The sequence below is a fragment of the Aquarana catesbeiana genome, linkage group LG02 (assembly GCF_042186555.1).
Source record: "Aquarana catesbeiana isolate 2022-GZ linkage group LG02, ASM4218655v1, whole genome shotgun sequence".
In the NCBI taxonomy this organism is placed as follows: Eukaryota; Metazoa; Chordata; class Amphibia; order Anura; family Ranidae; genus Aquarana; species Aquarana catesbeiana.
Window position 1 is genome coordinate 297158861 of NC_133325.1, and position 18826 is coordinate 297177686.

Below are 18826 nucleotides of genomic sequence, written 5' to 3' on the forward strand. Positions count from 1 at the left end.
TAATTGAAACCTACATTTGTTTTCAAATATGTTTATTTAAATGTGTATCTGTTTCTGATTTGCTTAAAAACGTGTGCCATGCATTTCTCTATTTATGCAAGAAATAGCCTGGTGCAAGCTGTGAAGTTATTCATCTTGTCAAAAATGGAAGCAGCAGAGTTCCAAAGGGATGGATGCAAAGAAATATAAATAAATAAATAAAGCATACATATTTGTATTTTATTTCTATTTTTCATGATAACAATGGGTGTTGCGTTACTCTATAGAATAGTAAAAATCATTCAATATTCACAAAGAAAAACAACTACCCTAACCAAGTTCCTTAAAAAAAAAAAAAAAAAAAAAAAAATATATATATATATATATATATATATATATATATATATATATATATATATATAATGATGAAAGGAGGGAGGACCAAAAGGCATCACATCCTGTAAAAATTCGACCAAAGAAATATTTTGAAACAGTGGGACTTTTAAGGTGCAAACAAAGAAACATTTTCACAATAAATAAAAAATACTATACCTTATTATACAATAGCAGCACATAGGACAATTTTAAATCATAAAGTAAAAAAATTGCTACAATAGTAAAGTTTCCCTTGTGTAGATTCAGGATGTCTTCAGATGTTTAAACAGGTGTTATTATAAGTAGTTTTAACACATTTCGCCCATTGCTTCTTCTGGAAACACACTACTCAAGGACGCTGCACAGGAAACAAAACATATAATTAACATACATAAATATCAAAACAACATATATGTATCTATTGCTTTATATTTAAGTGTACTCAGTCCATAGAGCACATACCACATCTGCCAAAGTTGTGAACAGTCCAAGATCCTCCTGGGACTACATAGGAGGAAACCCCCCAACAACAACCACCCCAATACAACCAATAGGAGGATGCAAGACACAGACTTTTTTAAACAATGAAACCATTAACTGTTAGAAACTGAAGTTCAAACTGGCAATAGCATACTAAATACCTTAAAAAGAAGTATTCCACTACCTTGTGAATATTGTTTATTTACATCTCTGAAGACAATGTAAAGCAGAAGTTTAAAGCCTCATGCACATTGGACATTTTTACAGCTGCAGTTTCTGGCTTTTTTTCTGCAGCCAGTAAACTCCCCAGCATGTTATCCTATGTGTCCATGCACACATAGGCTTTTACCAGTTTTTTTTGGCAGGAACGTTTTCAAGCTGGAAAAAACCCCAGAACTACTGCATTTAAAGAGTAGTTTTTCAGCTATAAAACCACACTAACGCTGAAAAACACGATAAAATGCTTTAAAACATGGCAAAACGTGGCCATTCAACGTTTATGAGTGTTTTTTTGAGACTCAAGCATTGTTGGAAAGTGGGAGTTAAAAATAGCAGAGATGTGTTTTTTTTTTTGCTAAAAAACGCACACAAAAAAAACCTAACGCAGCAAAATGCTAAAAAACGCTAATGAAAAAAAGTGGCAAAACTTCTTAATCGTATGTTTAGCCTGTATTGTTTTCTTAAGGAAAATATTAGCTGTCAGATATTAGCTGTCAGATTTTGAATGCAGCCTGTTTCCCCATGATTTTCTCTCACTTACTGTGTCAATGACACCCAGGAAGGCATTCTCCACACATTCCTATTAAAAACATATCTGGAAGCCAGGGACATAAATAAAACAGAAAAGGGTTGATTTACCAAGGGCAAATAGACTGTTCACTTCTGCAAGCAAATTGCATTTTACAAGGGAATTTTCCACAGAGCTTTTTGAATGTGGTAAAGTTTCACTTTGTAAAAAATACCTAATCACATGCAAGGAAAATAAAAAACAGCATTTTTGCTTGCACATTGTTGAATGATGAAAGTCAGCAAAGCTTCAAGTCATTCACAGAGCTCTTGCGCAAGTTCCCTTGCAAAGTGCAACTTCCCTTGCAAAGGAAGCAGTCTATTTGCCCTTAGTAAATCAACCCCAAAGTAAGGGTAGACTTATGCTTGTCAGAGCTCAAGGTAAAAGCGTCTCATTGCAGAGGGCTGATACTTGCAGATAAGTGATCCACACAACTGAGATTGAAAAAAATGTACTGCCTTTCATGTGTTTTTGTGACATTGTTGGATGTTGGCCATCCTTAGCCTCCCCCCAATCCCAGATAACAGGTCTCTATTGCCTCTCCAGTCTCTTTAAAGTGCTCTGGGCTGTACTCCAAACCAAAACAGGTCACTGCCAGGGGCGTAACTACCACCATAGCGACCCATGCGGGCGCTATGGGGCCCGCAGCCGAGTGGGGCCCAGTGAGGATGAGAGCACCGCCGGCACAGTCTCCCAGCCAGGGGAAGAGAGAGGAGAGAAAGAGGCGAGCTGTCCGTATCAGCAGAGAGCTGAATTGCCTGATGTAATAGCTTTCATTAGAACTTCCAGTGTTCCCGGGGCTCACGTCACATAGCTCCACCTCTTGGCCCGGCGCCTTTGATAGACAGTACAAAATATTTTACAGCGCACACATACAAGAATGACATTTCCTGCAGGGCTAGTTAAAAACACCTGAACACCTGAACATATTAAAAAAATACGGGGGTTTGGTCACACTATATGGTCATATAGTGCTAAGCCCACTTACTGCGACAAAGTACCCCGAATTAGTGGGTCCTAGACTAGTAATAGAATGGAAGATCCTCTGTCTCAACCATGGGAGCTGAACTCCTCTATGTGGGAGAACTGATAGGGATACATCCTAATCACTGGTGGCCACTAAATAGGAGGTAATGAGGAGGGGGAGGGGTGCTCCAGCCCAAAAACCTGGTCAGGGCCTATTACAACATACAAGAACATATTTGGGGGGCACACCATACAATGCATTTAAATTCAAGATGGTGCTGCTGTAAGACCTATAAACAGTACAAAATATTTTACAGCGCACACATACAAGAATGACATTTCCTGCAGGGCTAGTTAAAAACACCTGAACACCTGAACATATTCAAAAAATACGGGGGTTTGGTCACACTATATGGTCATAGACAGAACGCTGATCCAATGCGGGACATGTGACGTCATCAAAGGCGTCGGGCCAAGAGGTGGGGCTATGTGACGATGAGCCCCGGGAAGACGAGAAATTCAAATGAAAGCTATTACAGCGGGCAATCCCGCTCTCTGCTGATCCGGGTGGCTTGCCTCTTCCTCTGCATAGGTGAGGCTGTATGGGGCACAGGCAGACCAGGCTGTATGGGGCACAGGTCATGCTGTATGGGGCACAGGTCACGCTGTATGGGGCACAGGTCACGCTGTATGGGCACAAGTCATGCTGTATGGGGCACAGGCAGACCAGGCTGTATGGGGCACAGGTCATGCTGTATGGGGCACAGGTCACGCTGTATGGGGCACAGGTCACGCTGCATTGGGCACAGGTCACGTTGCATGGGGCACAGGTCATGCTGCATTGGGCACAGGTCACGCTGTATGGGGCACAGGTCACGCTGTATTGGGCACAGGTACCGCTGTATGGGGCACAGGTCACGCTGCATGGGGCACAGGTCACGCTGCATGGGGCACAGGTCACGCTGCATGAGGCACAGGTCACGCTGTATGGGGCACAGGTCATGCTGTATGGGGCACAGGTCATGCTGTATGGGGCACAGGTCACGCTGTATTGGGCACAGGTCACGCTGCATTGTGCACAGGTCACGCTGTATGTGGCACAGCTCACGCTGCATTGACACTAGGGCAGCTGTGGGGGGGGGGGCTGTTTGCAGGGGGGCCCCATACAACATTTTGCTATGGGGCCCTGCTATTTCTAGTTATGCCCCTGGTCACTGTGCATCACATCCCAGCCAATATCAATTTTGTATGATGTGCTCCACCACACTCAGTGGGGACAAAAACAATAATGAGGGCAGAAACAATCAACGCTTAGCACCACATTCCATAGGTTTCACAAACAGAAAAAAGGGGAAAAGGGTTGGAACAACCCCGGGACTTTTAAGCGGCTTATATTTTAAAGTAAATAGAGTAGATAGACATGTACAACTTATCCATAAAAAAGATTTTTATTACAATTGATATAAATTACACAACATAGTTAAAAAATATATATTTTTTAACTATGTTGTGTAATTTGTATCAATTGTAATAAAAATCTTTTTTATAGATAAGTTGTACATGTCTATCTACTCTATTTACTTTAAAATATAAGCCCCTTAAAAGTCCCGGGGTTGTTCCAACCCCTTCTCCCCTTTTTTCCGTTTGTCACACTCAGTGGGAGTTATTTACTAAAACTGGAGAGTGCAAAATCTATCTAATTCAACTCTTCATAGAAATCAGTCAGCTTCCAGGTTTTAATGCCAAAGCTTAATTGAACAAGCTGAAGTTAGAAGCTGATTGGTTACCATGCACAGCTACATCAGATTCCGAGTGAACTAGTTTTAGTAAATCTTCTTGAATATCACCCTTTACATGCTCAAGCACAGTAAAGAAGTATACACGTACATAATGTAGCATAGCCAAGGTGTGCTTGGGGCCCTTATGGATTTGGGCTCCTGGGAATAGCACAATAGTTTATGTAGGTCTCAGAGGTTTTTTTCTCTGCTCTTTTTCAAGCTTAATTTGCAGGTTATTGTTACAAAAAGGGCTTAGGTAACTGGTCAATGTCATAGGGGGATACTGTAAATGCAAAAAAAGCCTAAAGGGCAACATTAAAAATACACAATTTTTTTCAATAATACCCTTGGGGAAAGTCTCAAACCTGCAGATGAAGTGGCATACATGTATGAAGTACTTCAGCAAAAGTGACATTTAAAAAAGAAACACTATTACCACTAAATTACATTTTCCAGTCAGCTTTGCTGGTCCAGTGGGATCCCCCCTATTATCTTCTACCAGACAAGAATCTGGTATGGATCTTAAGGGGGACCCTTAAGCAACAACAGTAACCACAAAAAAGGTGTTGGGATTCCCCCCATAAATCCACATCAGACCTATATCCTCATTTTAACAGTGACAAGGCCTCTTCACCACATCCTTATCTTGGTGGATGTGGGGGTCTGCAGGGGGAGGCTTATCAGAATCTGAATACATAGCACCCCTTTTTCTACGGTCACTTAAGAAAAATTGGTCTTTGGGTGTCGGTGGCGCCTTCCCACCATAATAATTGCAATGATATACATATGGTTGGTGTTTTTGCCACGTTTGATGTGCCTGAGACACAGTTTGCAGATAGCAACAGTGCGATCTGCTGCAGATGTGCTGAAAAAGGCCCAGACAGCTGAGCTTCGGGGAGTGGGCCAGGAGATAACAGCTGCAGAATGTGATGGAATAGGGTGGCTTCTCTCTACTTTTTCTTGATGTCGGCCTCCTTCGGGTTGTGCCGCCTCACCTTCAGTTTCCTCCTCTGCTCTATCTGGCACCCAAATCGCATCAGTGACCTCATCATCATCATCATCTCCATCTCCTCCATCTTCATCATTACCACTGGAGACAACTTGGCAATACGCTGCGGCTTGTTGAACATGAATGCCAATTTGTCTACCAGTGTTCCTCTCTCTCTCTCTCTAGGCTCATGTTCCTATCATCCTCAACCTCAGAACCAACATCTGATTCCAGTAATGACTGGGCATCATCAAGGGGCAAGTGGCTGGCGCTGTGGTCAAATAACTCAGCAGACTCCTCAATGGCTGATATTGGGGCTATGGCAGGAATAGATGTTGACAAGGAGGCAGGTTTATCCACTCTGGCAACTGCGGGGGACTGCACACTTGTCTCTGCTTGCGTGACAGAGGATGAGGAGGATGAGGAAGGTTTAGTAAGCCAGTCCACCACCTCCTCTGCATGCTGTGGCTGGATAGCATGGGCAAACTCACTAAACAGAGGAAATTCTGCCCTGCCTGAGGACTGACCACCACGTCCACCTTTGCCTGTGGACACATTTGTTGCTGGCCCCCTTACAGTGCCAAAGGAACGTCTGCCTCTCCTTGTTGTCCTCCCAGACATTATTGGGAGGGAGGGGGCAGTGCTTATAAGCAAATGTAAATAAGAAGTTGAAACCTGTAGGTAGATGCACTTTAATCAATGTAAAGAGGTGTTTGGTGCACTTTAATTTGAGTACTCACACTACGCAGGCACACTCCACGGATACACTATAATATACTGCAATATAATGTGCCAAACGTACAGTGACACACAGAACTGTTTGGTGTTAAACTGGCAGTAACACACACAAAAGTAAATGGCGTTAAACTGGCAGTAACGCACAAAACTATATGGCATTAAACTGGCAGTAACGCACACAGAACTATATGGCGTTAAACTGGCAGTAACACACACAGAAGTAAATGGCGTTAAATTGGCAGTAACGCACAAAACTATATGGCGTTAAAATGGTAGTAACGCACACAGAACTATATGGCGTTAAACTGGCAGTAACACACACAGAACTATATGGCGTTAAACTGGCAGTAACGCACACAGAACTATTTGCCATTAAACTGGCAGTAACACACACAAAACCATATGGTGTTAAATTGGCAGTAACACACACAGAAGTAAATGGCGTTAAACTAACAATAACACAATCAAATAGACAGTGTTCAACCGTCACTACACTGACACTATCTGAACTGTCCCTACTCTAGCTATACACTAATGTAAAGATTACTGACACAGTCTCACTACACTACACTGAAACTATCTGAGCTGTCCCTACTCTACACTAATGTATGTATGAATGACACGGTCTCACAACGAAACTACGAAATATATATAACACTCTATATTGTGTTGTATTTTATTGGGCATTTTTGAGTGTACATATATAGCGCTGCTTCACTTGACTGCTATTACCTTCCTTTTTAAGACCCACCCTGTCACCTGTAAACCAAACCCATTTTGCTTTAGGCCCCACCTTTTGTAACATGCATGGTGAGCCTTAAGAGGGCCATATTCTATACAATCTGATTGCACAATCTCCTTTTGAGCTACCATCAAATGCGTAGTGCAAGGGCCTGCCTTATTGGATAAAGAGTGAATGTAGGTTTAGATGTCCTTATATTACATGGTTTTGGTAAATCCAAAGGGGAATGTCCAATCTGATTTTTTTTGTTTGTGTTGAGTCAGCTTTATGGAGATTGTACAGTCTAATTGCATAATGTATGGAATTATCAGAAAGGAAAGGAGGGATGGATGGATTGAGGGATGAATGGATGTATGGATGGAAGTAGGGGTGAATGAATGGAAGGATGGACAAATTTATGGATGGAGGAATGAATGGAAGGAGGGATGGATTAATGGAAGGAGGGAAGGGTGGATGGGGGGACAGATGTATGGAGAGATGTATGGAGTGTGAGTAGCTATCACACACTGGTCTGGTTTTCTCGGGACTGGCTCTTTCCTCCTACTGCAGAAGTGGACTTTAGTGAACACCCCCAGACATGCCTCTCGCACAGGAGGCGGTCATCCTTGCTGGGGCTGCTGTGTCTCTTGGAAGTACACACTGTTGGTTTGCCTGGCCTGTCTTTTCTCTTGGATGAGAGAGCTGGCTATAGCCACAGCCATGGTCGGTGTGGGGAAGGCTGCAAGTGTGCCGAGTCCCAACAGGTCACCACAGGCTGGAAGGCATCCTGGAGGATGCAGGAGAGAGGGGTCGGTCACAGGGTATTATTCCTGGTAGACAGGGGAGAGCCCATGTAGCATGGCAGCACATCCCTGAGCCAGGCATCCTACATTCTTCTTCTATGGGAGAACACATCCCCGGTCACCCAGATAAGAACCCCCTGAGATCCATGTCAACGGTGTCAATGTTAGATGATTAGGACTGATGGAGGAGGTCCCAGGTAGGGAGCAGTGAGGACCATCCACTGTGTACACAGCAAAGTCCTCCCCTCCTCTGCCGTCCTTGGATCTCAGCATGACATTAAAGTGTAAATTTACTGGACACCCTCCCCATTCCCCCCAGTCCCCTATTCCAGTGTCCTGCAATCACCTGCTGTCAAGACGCCACTTCACAAGTCCGGGGATTTGAAACCCAGTGGCATCCCCTGCATTTGTAACTCTCAGCAGAAGAGGCATTCTGATTGGTCAGCATTGTCACATAAATGGTGCTGACCAATCAGATTTTGTCTAGCCCATCCATTAGCAGGGTGGCCCTCTCAGCACTGGTGACACACACCACAACCAGTGGTTAGGACATGTGGCCTGGGGGGTGGGTGTTAACCCATTTGGTGGGTGTGGTCCGCACCCCAATAGCGATGTCACTGCTGGCGCTACATTAAAAGTGCGGCGCAAAACCAGCAGGGGCTATTTTCATGCGGGAGTCGGGACGAGGCTGTTTTTTTCAAGCAGGGGGTGGCTTTTTTTTCTGCCTCCCTGCAAAGTGCCACCCTAGGCCTGAGCCTTGTTGGCCTAGGCCAGGATACAGCGTTGGTTAGACCTCATTTAGAATACTGTGTCCACTTCTGGAGACCTCACTTACAAAAAGATATTGATAAGATTGAGGCAACAACAATCATGAAAGGTCTGAGGGGTAAAACACATCAGGAGTGACTTCAGGAACTTAATGTGTACAGTCTGGAGGAAAGAAGGGAAAGGGAACCTTTAAATACTTTAAGGGGGTGAATAAGGTCAAGGAGGGCAATCATTTCTATATGAAGCCAAGATCAAGAACACGGAGACATGACCTCAAACTACCAGGAGGAAAGTTCAAAACTAATCTTAGAAAGTATTTTACTGAAAGAGTAGTTGATGTTTGGAAAAGACTTCCAGTAGAGGTAGTGAGTGAATCAACAGTAATTGGATTCAAACATGCTTGGGACAAACATAGATCTATACTCAGACAAAAAAGTTAACAAAAAAAGACAAAAACATACAGCATATAAAAAATAGGCAAGAATATGGCCATGTGGACATATTTGGTCAGTGAGGTAACTAAGCGCTATCCCTGCCCCTTTGTTTACATGGCTGACAATTAATGGCCAGCAAATAAATGGGACCAGGTGGCATCACAGGTTGATAAGGACACAGATGCCTTACAACCATTATAAAATAACCAACTGGTGCTGCGCTACACAATGTTCCCTTCTGGAATCATACAGTGCAATGATGTAACTCAGTTACATAATATAAACAATATAATATACAAAAAGTATTGAAATGAAAAAATAGTCCCATAACTCACTTCATAATGTGGTACAATAGTGATGTTTGAGGAAAAAGTTCACAGTGCTGTCAGGGTTTTGCACACTTCTTATCTCAATCCACCAATCAGTGCCAATTACACTTCAAATGATACGTGCACCCTGCACCAGATGTGCTCCCACCTGGGATATGTGACCCTACAATAAAGTATGGTCTCTATGTGCTTGTGTCCCACCAGTGTGGACTCAAAGGTATTCCTTCCAGATCTCTAGATATCACAGATACTTCAAGCCACCTTCATGTATTAATTATGCTCCTCTCACTAAAAAAAACAAAAACAAAAAAAACAAAAACAAAAATAAAACATACATAGTGCCCTATCCTTTAAAAAAACAAAAACAATTTATTAATAAAAACTTTAGACAGACACCCACATTTGAGAGGTACTCATAGCGCACCAAGCTATACCAGTATGCATAATATACAGCATCAAAGGCAGACAGTACTCCCAAGAATATAATTACCGTGGTGCCTCGTGCACATAGCATTGTGACGTCATCACACGTGTTACACCACAGGGTCACGTGGCTTCCTCAGGGACATGTGATTGAATGACACGGCACTCCCAGCACATATAGTCTATTAGCGGGTACTATTTACTTGTGGATCTCCTTACTTATATTACCCGGTGCCATTTTACCATGAACTACAATCCTCTACTCTCTCCAGAGTATATTCCTATACACTAGTGGATAACCGGAAAGCTACTGTCTTAATACACTAATTTGATTTCTGGTTACATTACACGTGTGATGCCTACTATCCTTATCTAAACACTCAATATCTTAAAAAGACTGGCCATCCAATATTTACGAAGGACTGTCATTCACAATAAAATTGTAATATAATCATAAAAAATCCCTTACAAACATTGACAGGAAAGAAACTGTCATATAAGTTGGCAGCATAAACACAGCTACTGTATATGATCAGGGCCAGCGCTACCACTAGGTGAACTAGGCAGCCACTTAGGGCACACTGCCGCCCAGGGCGCAGCCATGGCCACAGCCACTGATTTCCCTACTCTGCTGATGACAAGTCCTCTTTGCTCTCCTAATATAGAGCTGATAAAAGGTTCATCAATCTTCTGCTGTCAACGTCACCCCTTCTCTACTGTCCCTGAAAGGCTTTGATTCCCAGCTGGAGCCACTCCATAGGAACATTTGATGTTGGTTTCACCACCTGTGGCGGGAGTCTGCAGACCTGAAGCCTTTGACAATGGAACATTGATGAGCCTTTTATCACCTTTATGTTGTGAGTTGCTTAGGGCAATAAGTTTTGCTCATTTACTTCTACACTCAGATGGCGCTCAGATGGAGCTCAGAAATTTCTGGACCGGGTTACTAATATCCTGCAATATACATTTTTTTCCTTGCTCTCCTTACTGTCATGTTACTGACCAATCAGGCTTCTCTCCTCTCCTGAGTACCTGCCCACAGTACCGTCACTCAAGGGAGGAGGTTTTGGCCATGCCTTATCGCTCGCTGATTGACAGACACATGCCAGTGCTGGAGCTGGGAGGCGGCCAATGGAAGGTGGGTCCTTCACGCAGGGGGGCGGGACGGTGAGCATGGCCAGCCAATTGCGTGCAGGGCAAAGGGCAGGATGTGATACAACCACTGGACATTTGCTGGTAACACTTCCTCTAACAGAGCAGAGAACAGAGAGGCAGTGAACAGATCCTATCTGGTGTGTACCGGCCTGTACATTGGGGGGGGGGATGCAAGTAGCTGATGTTGCTTAGGGCGCAAGTCAAGCAGTGGCCCTGTATATGATGTTTAGCTCCTGCAGAATGAGCAAAAAGTCAAGCATACAGACAAGCACCTAAACAGCTACAGTTTGGTCCAAACTTGTGTTTTGACCAAATTTTGAGCTCATCCCTAATTGCTGGTATAAAACACTGCAACACTGTCTATAATCAATGCATACATACAATATTTCTACTTCAATCTGGGCAGATAAGATAATTAGTGAATTCCACTAAGATATGGCATTTATTTTAAAATATGATATGTAGATATTCACCTTTTGATAGTGTTTAATATATTAACTTACAGTGATACTCTACAAAAGATGCTAAAGAACACCCAGTTTTTATTAATCAAAAATGATAAATAGTTAAATGCTATCATATTTATTTTAATCACCAACATACAACCCCAAAGCCTGATGGGTGGAAAATATGAAGTAATATATTGCCCAGAGACTTGTTCTTGATAGATATCAAAGGACCTTTGTCTTTGTATTTTTAACTTATAACCACAAATCCAGTTGAAACTATTCCAGTTACCAGGTGGTCTCACTGCTTATGGTTCAGGCAAAGAATGAAACAATGAACATAATATGTAGAGGAACTATATGTCAAAGCTTCCTGGATTATGCTAATGACCAGACACACAAAACACACATTTATTATTTAATAATATAAATAATATATAAACATCATATCTAGCAGTGTACAAGAACATTGAAAGTAGTTATTAGGTTAAATATACACAGTACCAGCAACATATTTATTTTAAACAATGTATAGCAATTTGGCATTTCTGTAATTGTTTATATTTTATTTCTTAAACCAATGAAGTTCTAATAATTTTCCAGATTTTCTTATATAATGACTCAGAGGAAGATAAAGCTGATGTCTATAGCATCAATTGCATTTTTTTCGTTTAATTTTCCTAGGGAAAATCGTCAAAAGAATAAAATTAAGTTATAGTTGGTGACCAATAATATAGGATTATATTTTCATGCCACAGACCCATTGAGACTGATTTACTAAAAGAGCAGCCTTGATATATCAGGCAAAAAACACTAATCTAACAATAAGGGGGGGGGACAGAAATAACAAAAAAGTGAAGACTATTAGACACATGAAGCAGAATGTATTATATTATTCTTGTGATTATTTTTGTACCATTGTTTTAACTCTTGGTCTTGTTTGGTCTGAACTCAATTGTCATTCAAAAATTCAGCGCTGAAAGCTAAAAATTGGCCTGGGCAGGAAGAGGGCGAAAAAGTCCAGTATTGAAGTGGTTAAAGGACCAACATAGAGGTTTACCTGGAATGGTAAAAGCATATATGAACTTTCATGATCTGCATGGTATTTCATCTCCCCTTATCTTTGAATCTACGGATCATTTTCACTTGGATCTTTCTTTATGCATACTTTAATCATATGCTCATTTTGATTTGTCCAGTTTTGTAATCATTTTACTGTAAAAGTGAAGCTTTAAAGGCAGTTGCCTAAAGTCACAACAGCCATTTGAGTTTTGCATCACATGCAAATAAATTGGAGAGTTTCATAGCAGAGACGTTTAGGTAACAGGCCAATTTTTATTGGATTCACCCTTCCCAATGCCAGTACAAGAAGAGATCTGAAGGAAAAATGTTCATATAAAAAAATATATTGTCCCTGGCTGTCGAACTTTATTGAATGCAAATGAAACTGAACTGCTAATAGCAAATCCTCTGTGAAAAGTAGAATAGGCAGAATGACACATCCACCCTAGCGTCAGTCGTTGCAAATAAAACTTGCCATTGAACACACAAATGGGTTTCCAGCAGGACTTTCACATCTGCTTTCTGCTTCTTAAGGTTTGTGAGGGTGCCGACCACTTTATTTTATTTTTTAAACCCCAGATATTCCAGGTAATTAATTTAAGTGATGCCATTTCCTGTGATCATATGCACTGTTGGACATGTAGGGACATTCCATCTCCTCCACAACAATCTAAGTAAAATAAGGTGCATGGCAATATTCCACGCTTTAAAGGTTAACTCCCCTTTCAAGGGCTATAGAATATAAAAAAATATATAGTATATGCAACATAGCAACTTTCAGGCCTTCTGTACACAGTTGGAGTACAGAACTTTCCCAGAAATGTAATTTCCTGTTTTTATGATTGTCTGATTGATTTTCCCAGAAGTCTGCACTAAGAAAAATTTTAGGCATCCACTGTACAAAAAGTTTAATTTTTCTTGAGATACTCCCAAAGGGTTAATCACTTCTAAAGGGATCACTGCAAATTTCCTCACTGCACGTGCACCAGCTGATTAATAATGAAAACGTCACTCCCATTCAAATTCACTGTGCACATTGATACAATCAAAGAAAGGATTTTCAGGAAACTGCAAAAAAGTTTGTTAAAATCCCTGCAATGTACATTGATCACCCAGACGGGATTGTTTTTTTTTTTTCTCAGTAAAAGTGCAGTTATTCTTTAAAGATTGAGCAGCCAGACAAGAGACTTCTGGACCACCACAGTGGCGCCATTTAGGAGCCATCTATTTTCCTCAGCACCTGCCGCTCTCACAGCAGACCAGAGAAGAGAACAGGAGACACAGCAGCGCTGAATAGAGGGTGGGAGGGGGAGTTGCTGGAGTTAAACTTTCAACTTAACTGGCAGATGATTTGTTGCTAGGATGCAGGGTGGTACTAGTAGCCAAGCACAAAGTTGATAACATGAAAAGTTAACTCCAGCAGCTCCTGCTCTCACCCTCCATCCTGTAGTGTTGCGCCTCCTGTTTACTGCTTCGCTGTGTACTCCTGTAAGGTAGGAGAGTGAAGGGGGCTAGGACATAGGTGTGAAAGCTGGGAGACGGGGGGGGGGGTGTCAGGAGGCAAAGGAGGACACAACTGTGGGGGGCTTATGGGGGGACAAAGGAGGACACTATTGTGGGATTGTGTGGTGGAAGAGGACACTACTGTAGAGGGTGTGAAGGTGCAAAGGAGGACACCACTGTGGTGTGGGGGTGTAAAGGGGGGCAAAGGAGGACACCACTGTGGTGTGGGGGTGTAAAGGGGGGCAAAGGAGGACACCACTGTGGGGGTGTGAAGGGGGAAAGGAAGGACACTACTGTGAGGGGGGGGGGGGGAATGTGAAAATGTGAAGGAGAGCAAAGAAGGGCATTACTGTGGGGTTATGAGGGGGGACAAAGGAGGACAATATTGTGATGGGGTGATGTGAATGGGCAGAGGACACTGTTGTGTGTGGGGGAGGGGGGCAGAGGACACTACTATATGGAGGGGGGGCTGAGGACTCTGCTGTGAAGGGGGCTGAGAACACTGCTGTGAAGGGGATGATTGTGATGTAAGAGGGGACTTAGGATACTAATGTAAGAATGGAATTGTGATAAAAAGGGGGGGGGGCTGTGATGGGAAGAATCTGAGTAATCGCACAAACATGCGGTGACTCAGATCCCCACCTCTGCTGTAGGAAAACTTTCTGGACCGGACCTCCGTAAATTTTAATTCAGTACCCCTAGCCTAATGGTTCTTTACCACTCAGCTTTACACCGTTGAGTACAAAGTACAGTAAGTGGAAAACATGAATTTCTCAGGAATGTCCTTTTTATCCCAATTGTTTCCATCTTATTTTACAATGGAAGATACAACCAGCATCAGTATTAATAGTGTTCGTGATCGCGTTGCCTCAGTACTAAGGTAGAGTGATAATTAAATCTATAAACATAAATAATGCTAATGTGGGTAGCACATACAAGTCAAAATATATGAATCATGAGAGCCCAGTGAGGACTAATGTAATAACACTAAACATAAATATAAACATAAAAATAAATCATGTATAAAAATTATAAGCAGACATAAATATTATGAAGGTGAGCTTGCACTTCACCTGATGAAAAGAGCACAAGTTGAAAATGGTTAAAACATCATGGTGTTATCTCTATGAAGCACCTTATGAAATAGAGACTTTCTGTATTGCACTATTTAAGACTTTTTTTATTCATATTTCACTTTATTGGACTTTTTTTGCATTACTTGTTTATTTGTTCATAGATTTATTTTGCATTGACTCTTTATCTTTATGACATGTTTACGTTTATAATCATTTAATGTCACTTTTTAACTCTTTAACTCCTTCAGATCCGCGCTATAGCCGAATGACAGCTATACAGCGCGGATCTACTTTGCCGGGAGTGCGTCAATAGACGTCCTCCCCTCTGCATGCTCCCCGAGCGCGCAATGTGATCACCGATTAAATGGACTTGGGTGATCACAGATCGGAGTAAGGGGCCGATCCCAGACCCTTACCACCTGATCAGCTGTTAACCATGGAGATGCTTCCTGTGATGAGTCATGAGGATAAACACTGCAGTTTTGGTTACTGAAGCCCCCCGATTCCTGGGTGTCTACAGCCTCATCTTGATGTCCTGCCCCTGCTATTGACGGTGCTGGTCTGGCATCTCTGTCCCCATGGCAGTGGAGGCAGTCTATTAGGGCTCAGTGCCAGTTACATCATGGGGCTGATAGGTGAATGTGGGGGATAGCTGGCACTATTGGTTGTAGACAGCTGAGCACCCCGACGGTCAACTTGCAGCGATAACGCTGCATAGCCTTCTCTGTTGACATGCTGATCGGGATGTGATCCAGGTGTGATGTGTTTATTCGGTTCGAAAAAAACACAGTATTTATTAACATCAAGAGCACAATCACATATATATTAACCATATGTTCAGCACCCACATTGGGTTCCAGGCCAGTAAGGTGGGGGCTCTGATCAATAAAACCACTATCATATTTAATATTAGATCTGACTGAGGGCATCACCAGGATCGCATTCTGATCGGCATGTTAGAAAAGGCTATGCAGTCCCAATACTGCTAAGTGACCTGCAGGGAGCTCAGCTGCCTACAACCATTTGTGCTGGCCCTCCCATGCATACGCCCATCAGCCCCATAAAGTAACCAGCACTGGGTCCTAATCCGCTGCTGCCGCTGCCATGTCATTAGCAGGGGCAGGACAGGAACCCAGTTGTTCGCCACTGGTGACCCTGATAGTTCCACCACTGGTCCACAGTGGGAAGATTCCCCTATCCACCTGAAATGTGAAGATGGTGGAATTGGATCATATTTATTTCTTTCCTCGGGGATATGAGAGTGGGCAGGCCGGGCAGACACAGGGGGAACAGGGGCGGGAGGAGGAGGAGGAGCAGCTGTATTCCTCTCTCCTCTCCCGTCGGTGCGGGGGGGGGTGTGTGCTTGCTGGGCTATGTGAGATGAGTGTCCGCTCAGGTGCAGCCACCGGTCTCTAAATTTATAGGCTGATTTTTTCAAACTGTAACTAAGGGGGAGGCTGGCAACACTGCTTGGGACCCGCCACAGTGGTGAAACTTCAGGGCCCATTCGCAAGTGCGACTTCTGCGACCCTGGTAGTTCCGCAACTGGTCAGGAATATGTACCATAATAAGGACCCTTACAGTCATTGGGAAGAAAAATGCCTGGTGCCAGAGTGTGCGTGTGTGTGAGCCAAAGGTCAGTTATCAGTGGAGAGAATAAAATGCCCTGGAGTCAGTGGTCCCTATGAAAAAAATAGATGCCTATTGTGGGTGGTCTGTGGAAGGAGGAATGTCCTGATATTGGTGGTCAGAGGAGGCCATTGTGAGAAAAAAAAAAAAAAAAAACTGGTGGCAGTGGGGGAGAAAAAGAACACAGATGTCAGGGATAGCTAGAGGGGTATATTGGAGGTCAGCAGGGCTGAGGGGGTACTATGGTGGTTAGTGGGGCCAGGGGAGTACAATGGATGTCAGTGGGGGACAGAGGGGTTCATTGGAGGTCAGTGGAAGCCAGAGTGTTTAAGTGGAGGTCAGAGGGAATCAAAGGGGTACAGTGGAGGTCGGGGGGTGGGCAGAGGGCTACAGTAGTGCTGCCCACAGTCATTCTTCTTATGTAAACCTGAACATTTTCTAAATTTTATAAATCATAATAACGCACAACAGAGTGAGACCCAGTTAATGCAAGGTTCCGGATTCTTGCTTCTGAGCGGAGAAAGCTGTGTTGGTGTTCCCTGCATGCTGTAGTTCTGGATCTAAAAATTTCAATCCTGTGTCTGGATTTTACCAGGTGCCTGCAACCTGTCTGAGTACACAGGTGTGCAGGGTCATTATATACTCAAGTCTGAGGATAGCCTAGAGCTCCCAGTTTGGAGACAGCTCCCATTGTGGGAGACAGAAGGCCTCACCCAGGGCTCAGAGGTGCCCCAGCCAGGAGTCAAAAGACAGGAGGTCTCACTCAGGGATCAGAGGTGCCCCAGCCAGGAGACAGGAAGTCTCATTCCAGGAGTCAGGTGGGCTCCTATCGGGTTGTCAGGAGAACCCCTATCCAGAAACCAGGATTGGGCCGTGCAGCAGGGCTCTGTTACTAAAGGCTAAAGGAGCCAAGTGAGCCAGTAAAGCTGGACAATACAGTCAGAGGGGCTAGTAGGAAGAGTAGCAGTGCTGCCAACAAGGGAGCCAGGTGGCTTAGTATTTTCATTTGTTCATAATGATGAGGAAGAACACTTGTGTGGGCAACTAATGTCTATGCAAACTTTCTGCTTAATTTAATAAAGATGGTCTGACATGCCCTTAAATACAGTTTGGACTGGTACAAGTCTGTCTGTCTAGTCTGTGGGTGTTTGGAAGAAGGTGACTCACTGTCTGACTTACGGACACATCTAGTACTTCCTATACATCCACCAGCCACCACCATGTCTTTTGGCTCAGCCACTCAGCACCTCCAGCAGGGTGGTAAATGACAGTGTTCAGAAGTCCAGATGGCAGGACAGAACTTTCAGCTCATCCCCTTCTGATAATAGTCAGTCTGTGAGTGAATGCCTCAGAGGTTTGGGGTCTTAAAAAGAGTGGGGGTGGGCTGTAGGAACATACACACACTGCCTGCTAGTACTAGTCAGGTGCCAGGCTGCTGTGCTTTAGCTGGGCTTTAGTACCAATGAGTGGGGTATGAGTTGTTTGTCTGGGTTGCACTAATAAAGGGGGCAGCAGGCAGGCATACTGCACAAAGTTCTACCAACATGGCTCTATAGCTTCTGTACCATGTCATTGAATGAGGCATTTCTTGAGGCTTAGGTTGTCTCATTATAAGCACAGCCCCATAAAAAACAGTAAAATAAGAACCGGTGTACCACTTGGGGCAAGACGTGAGGATAGGCACATTACAGGGATGGGAAGCAGGGCACAGAGATCAACAGAAAAAAAAAACAATATTCAGAGAGAGATGTTAAAAATAGGTGGGATCCTTTCTTGTGCCCCTGACAAAGTCTTTACAAAATAAAATGTGTTGACAGCGTTCTCTTTGACTTGTAATTATCCTGAATATGGTGACTGTTTTTATAACATGCGCCACTACTGGAGGCATTCTGTGCTGCATATCCCTTGCCCCACATACTGGTGTGAGTGGGATAGAAAGACAGACAAACTCAAGCCAACTGAGCCAAAGCGGAGAAACACATGCTGACAGATTCCAGAGGACAGTGCAACCAACAGGGAAAAAAATGGGAAAAGCACTTTTATTACATTAACTCTAACCTTGGTGTTAGTGTTGTCTAATTTGTCAAATTTTGAAATACAAGTATTACATAAAAGGAAACTATATTGTTAAAGGGTAACTACACTTTCATGGGAAACAAATAGGAAATAAAAAATAATATAGCATATACAATTGCTACATGATTCATATTCTAATTGAATTTTATTAAAAAATACCTTCCCTTTTCAATATACAGTGCTGTAATTTTCTGTAAAACGCAATGCAATATGGGAACCTGGAGGCATTCTGTACACAGATGGTGTACAGAACGCCTCCCCAGAAATGTAATTTCCTGCTTGTGTGAATGGCTTACTGATTTTCTCAGAA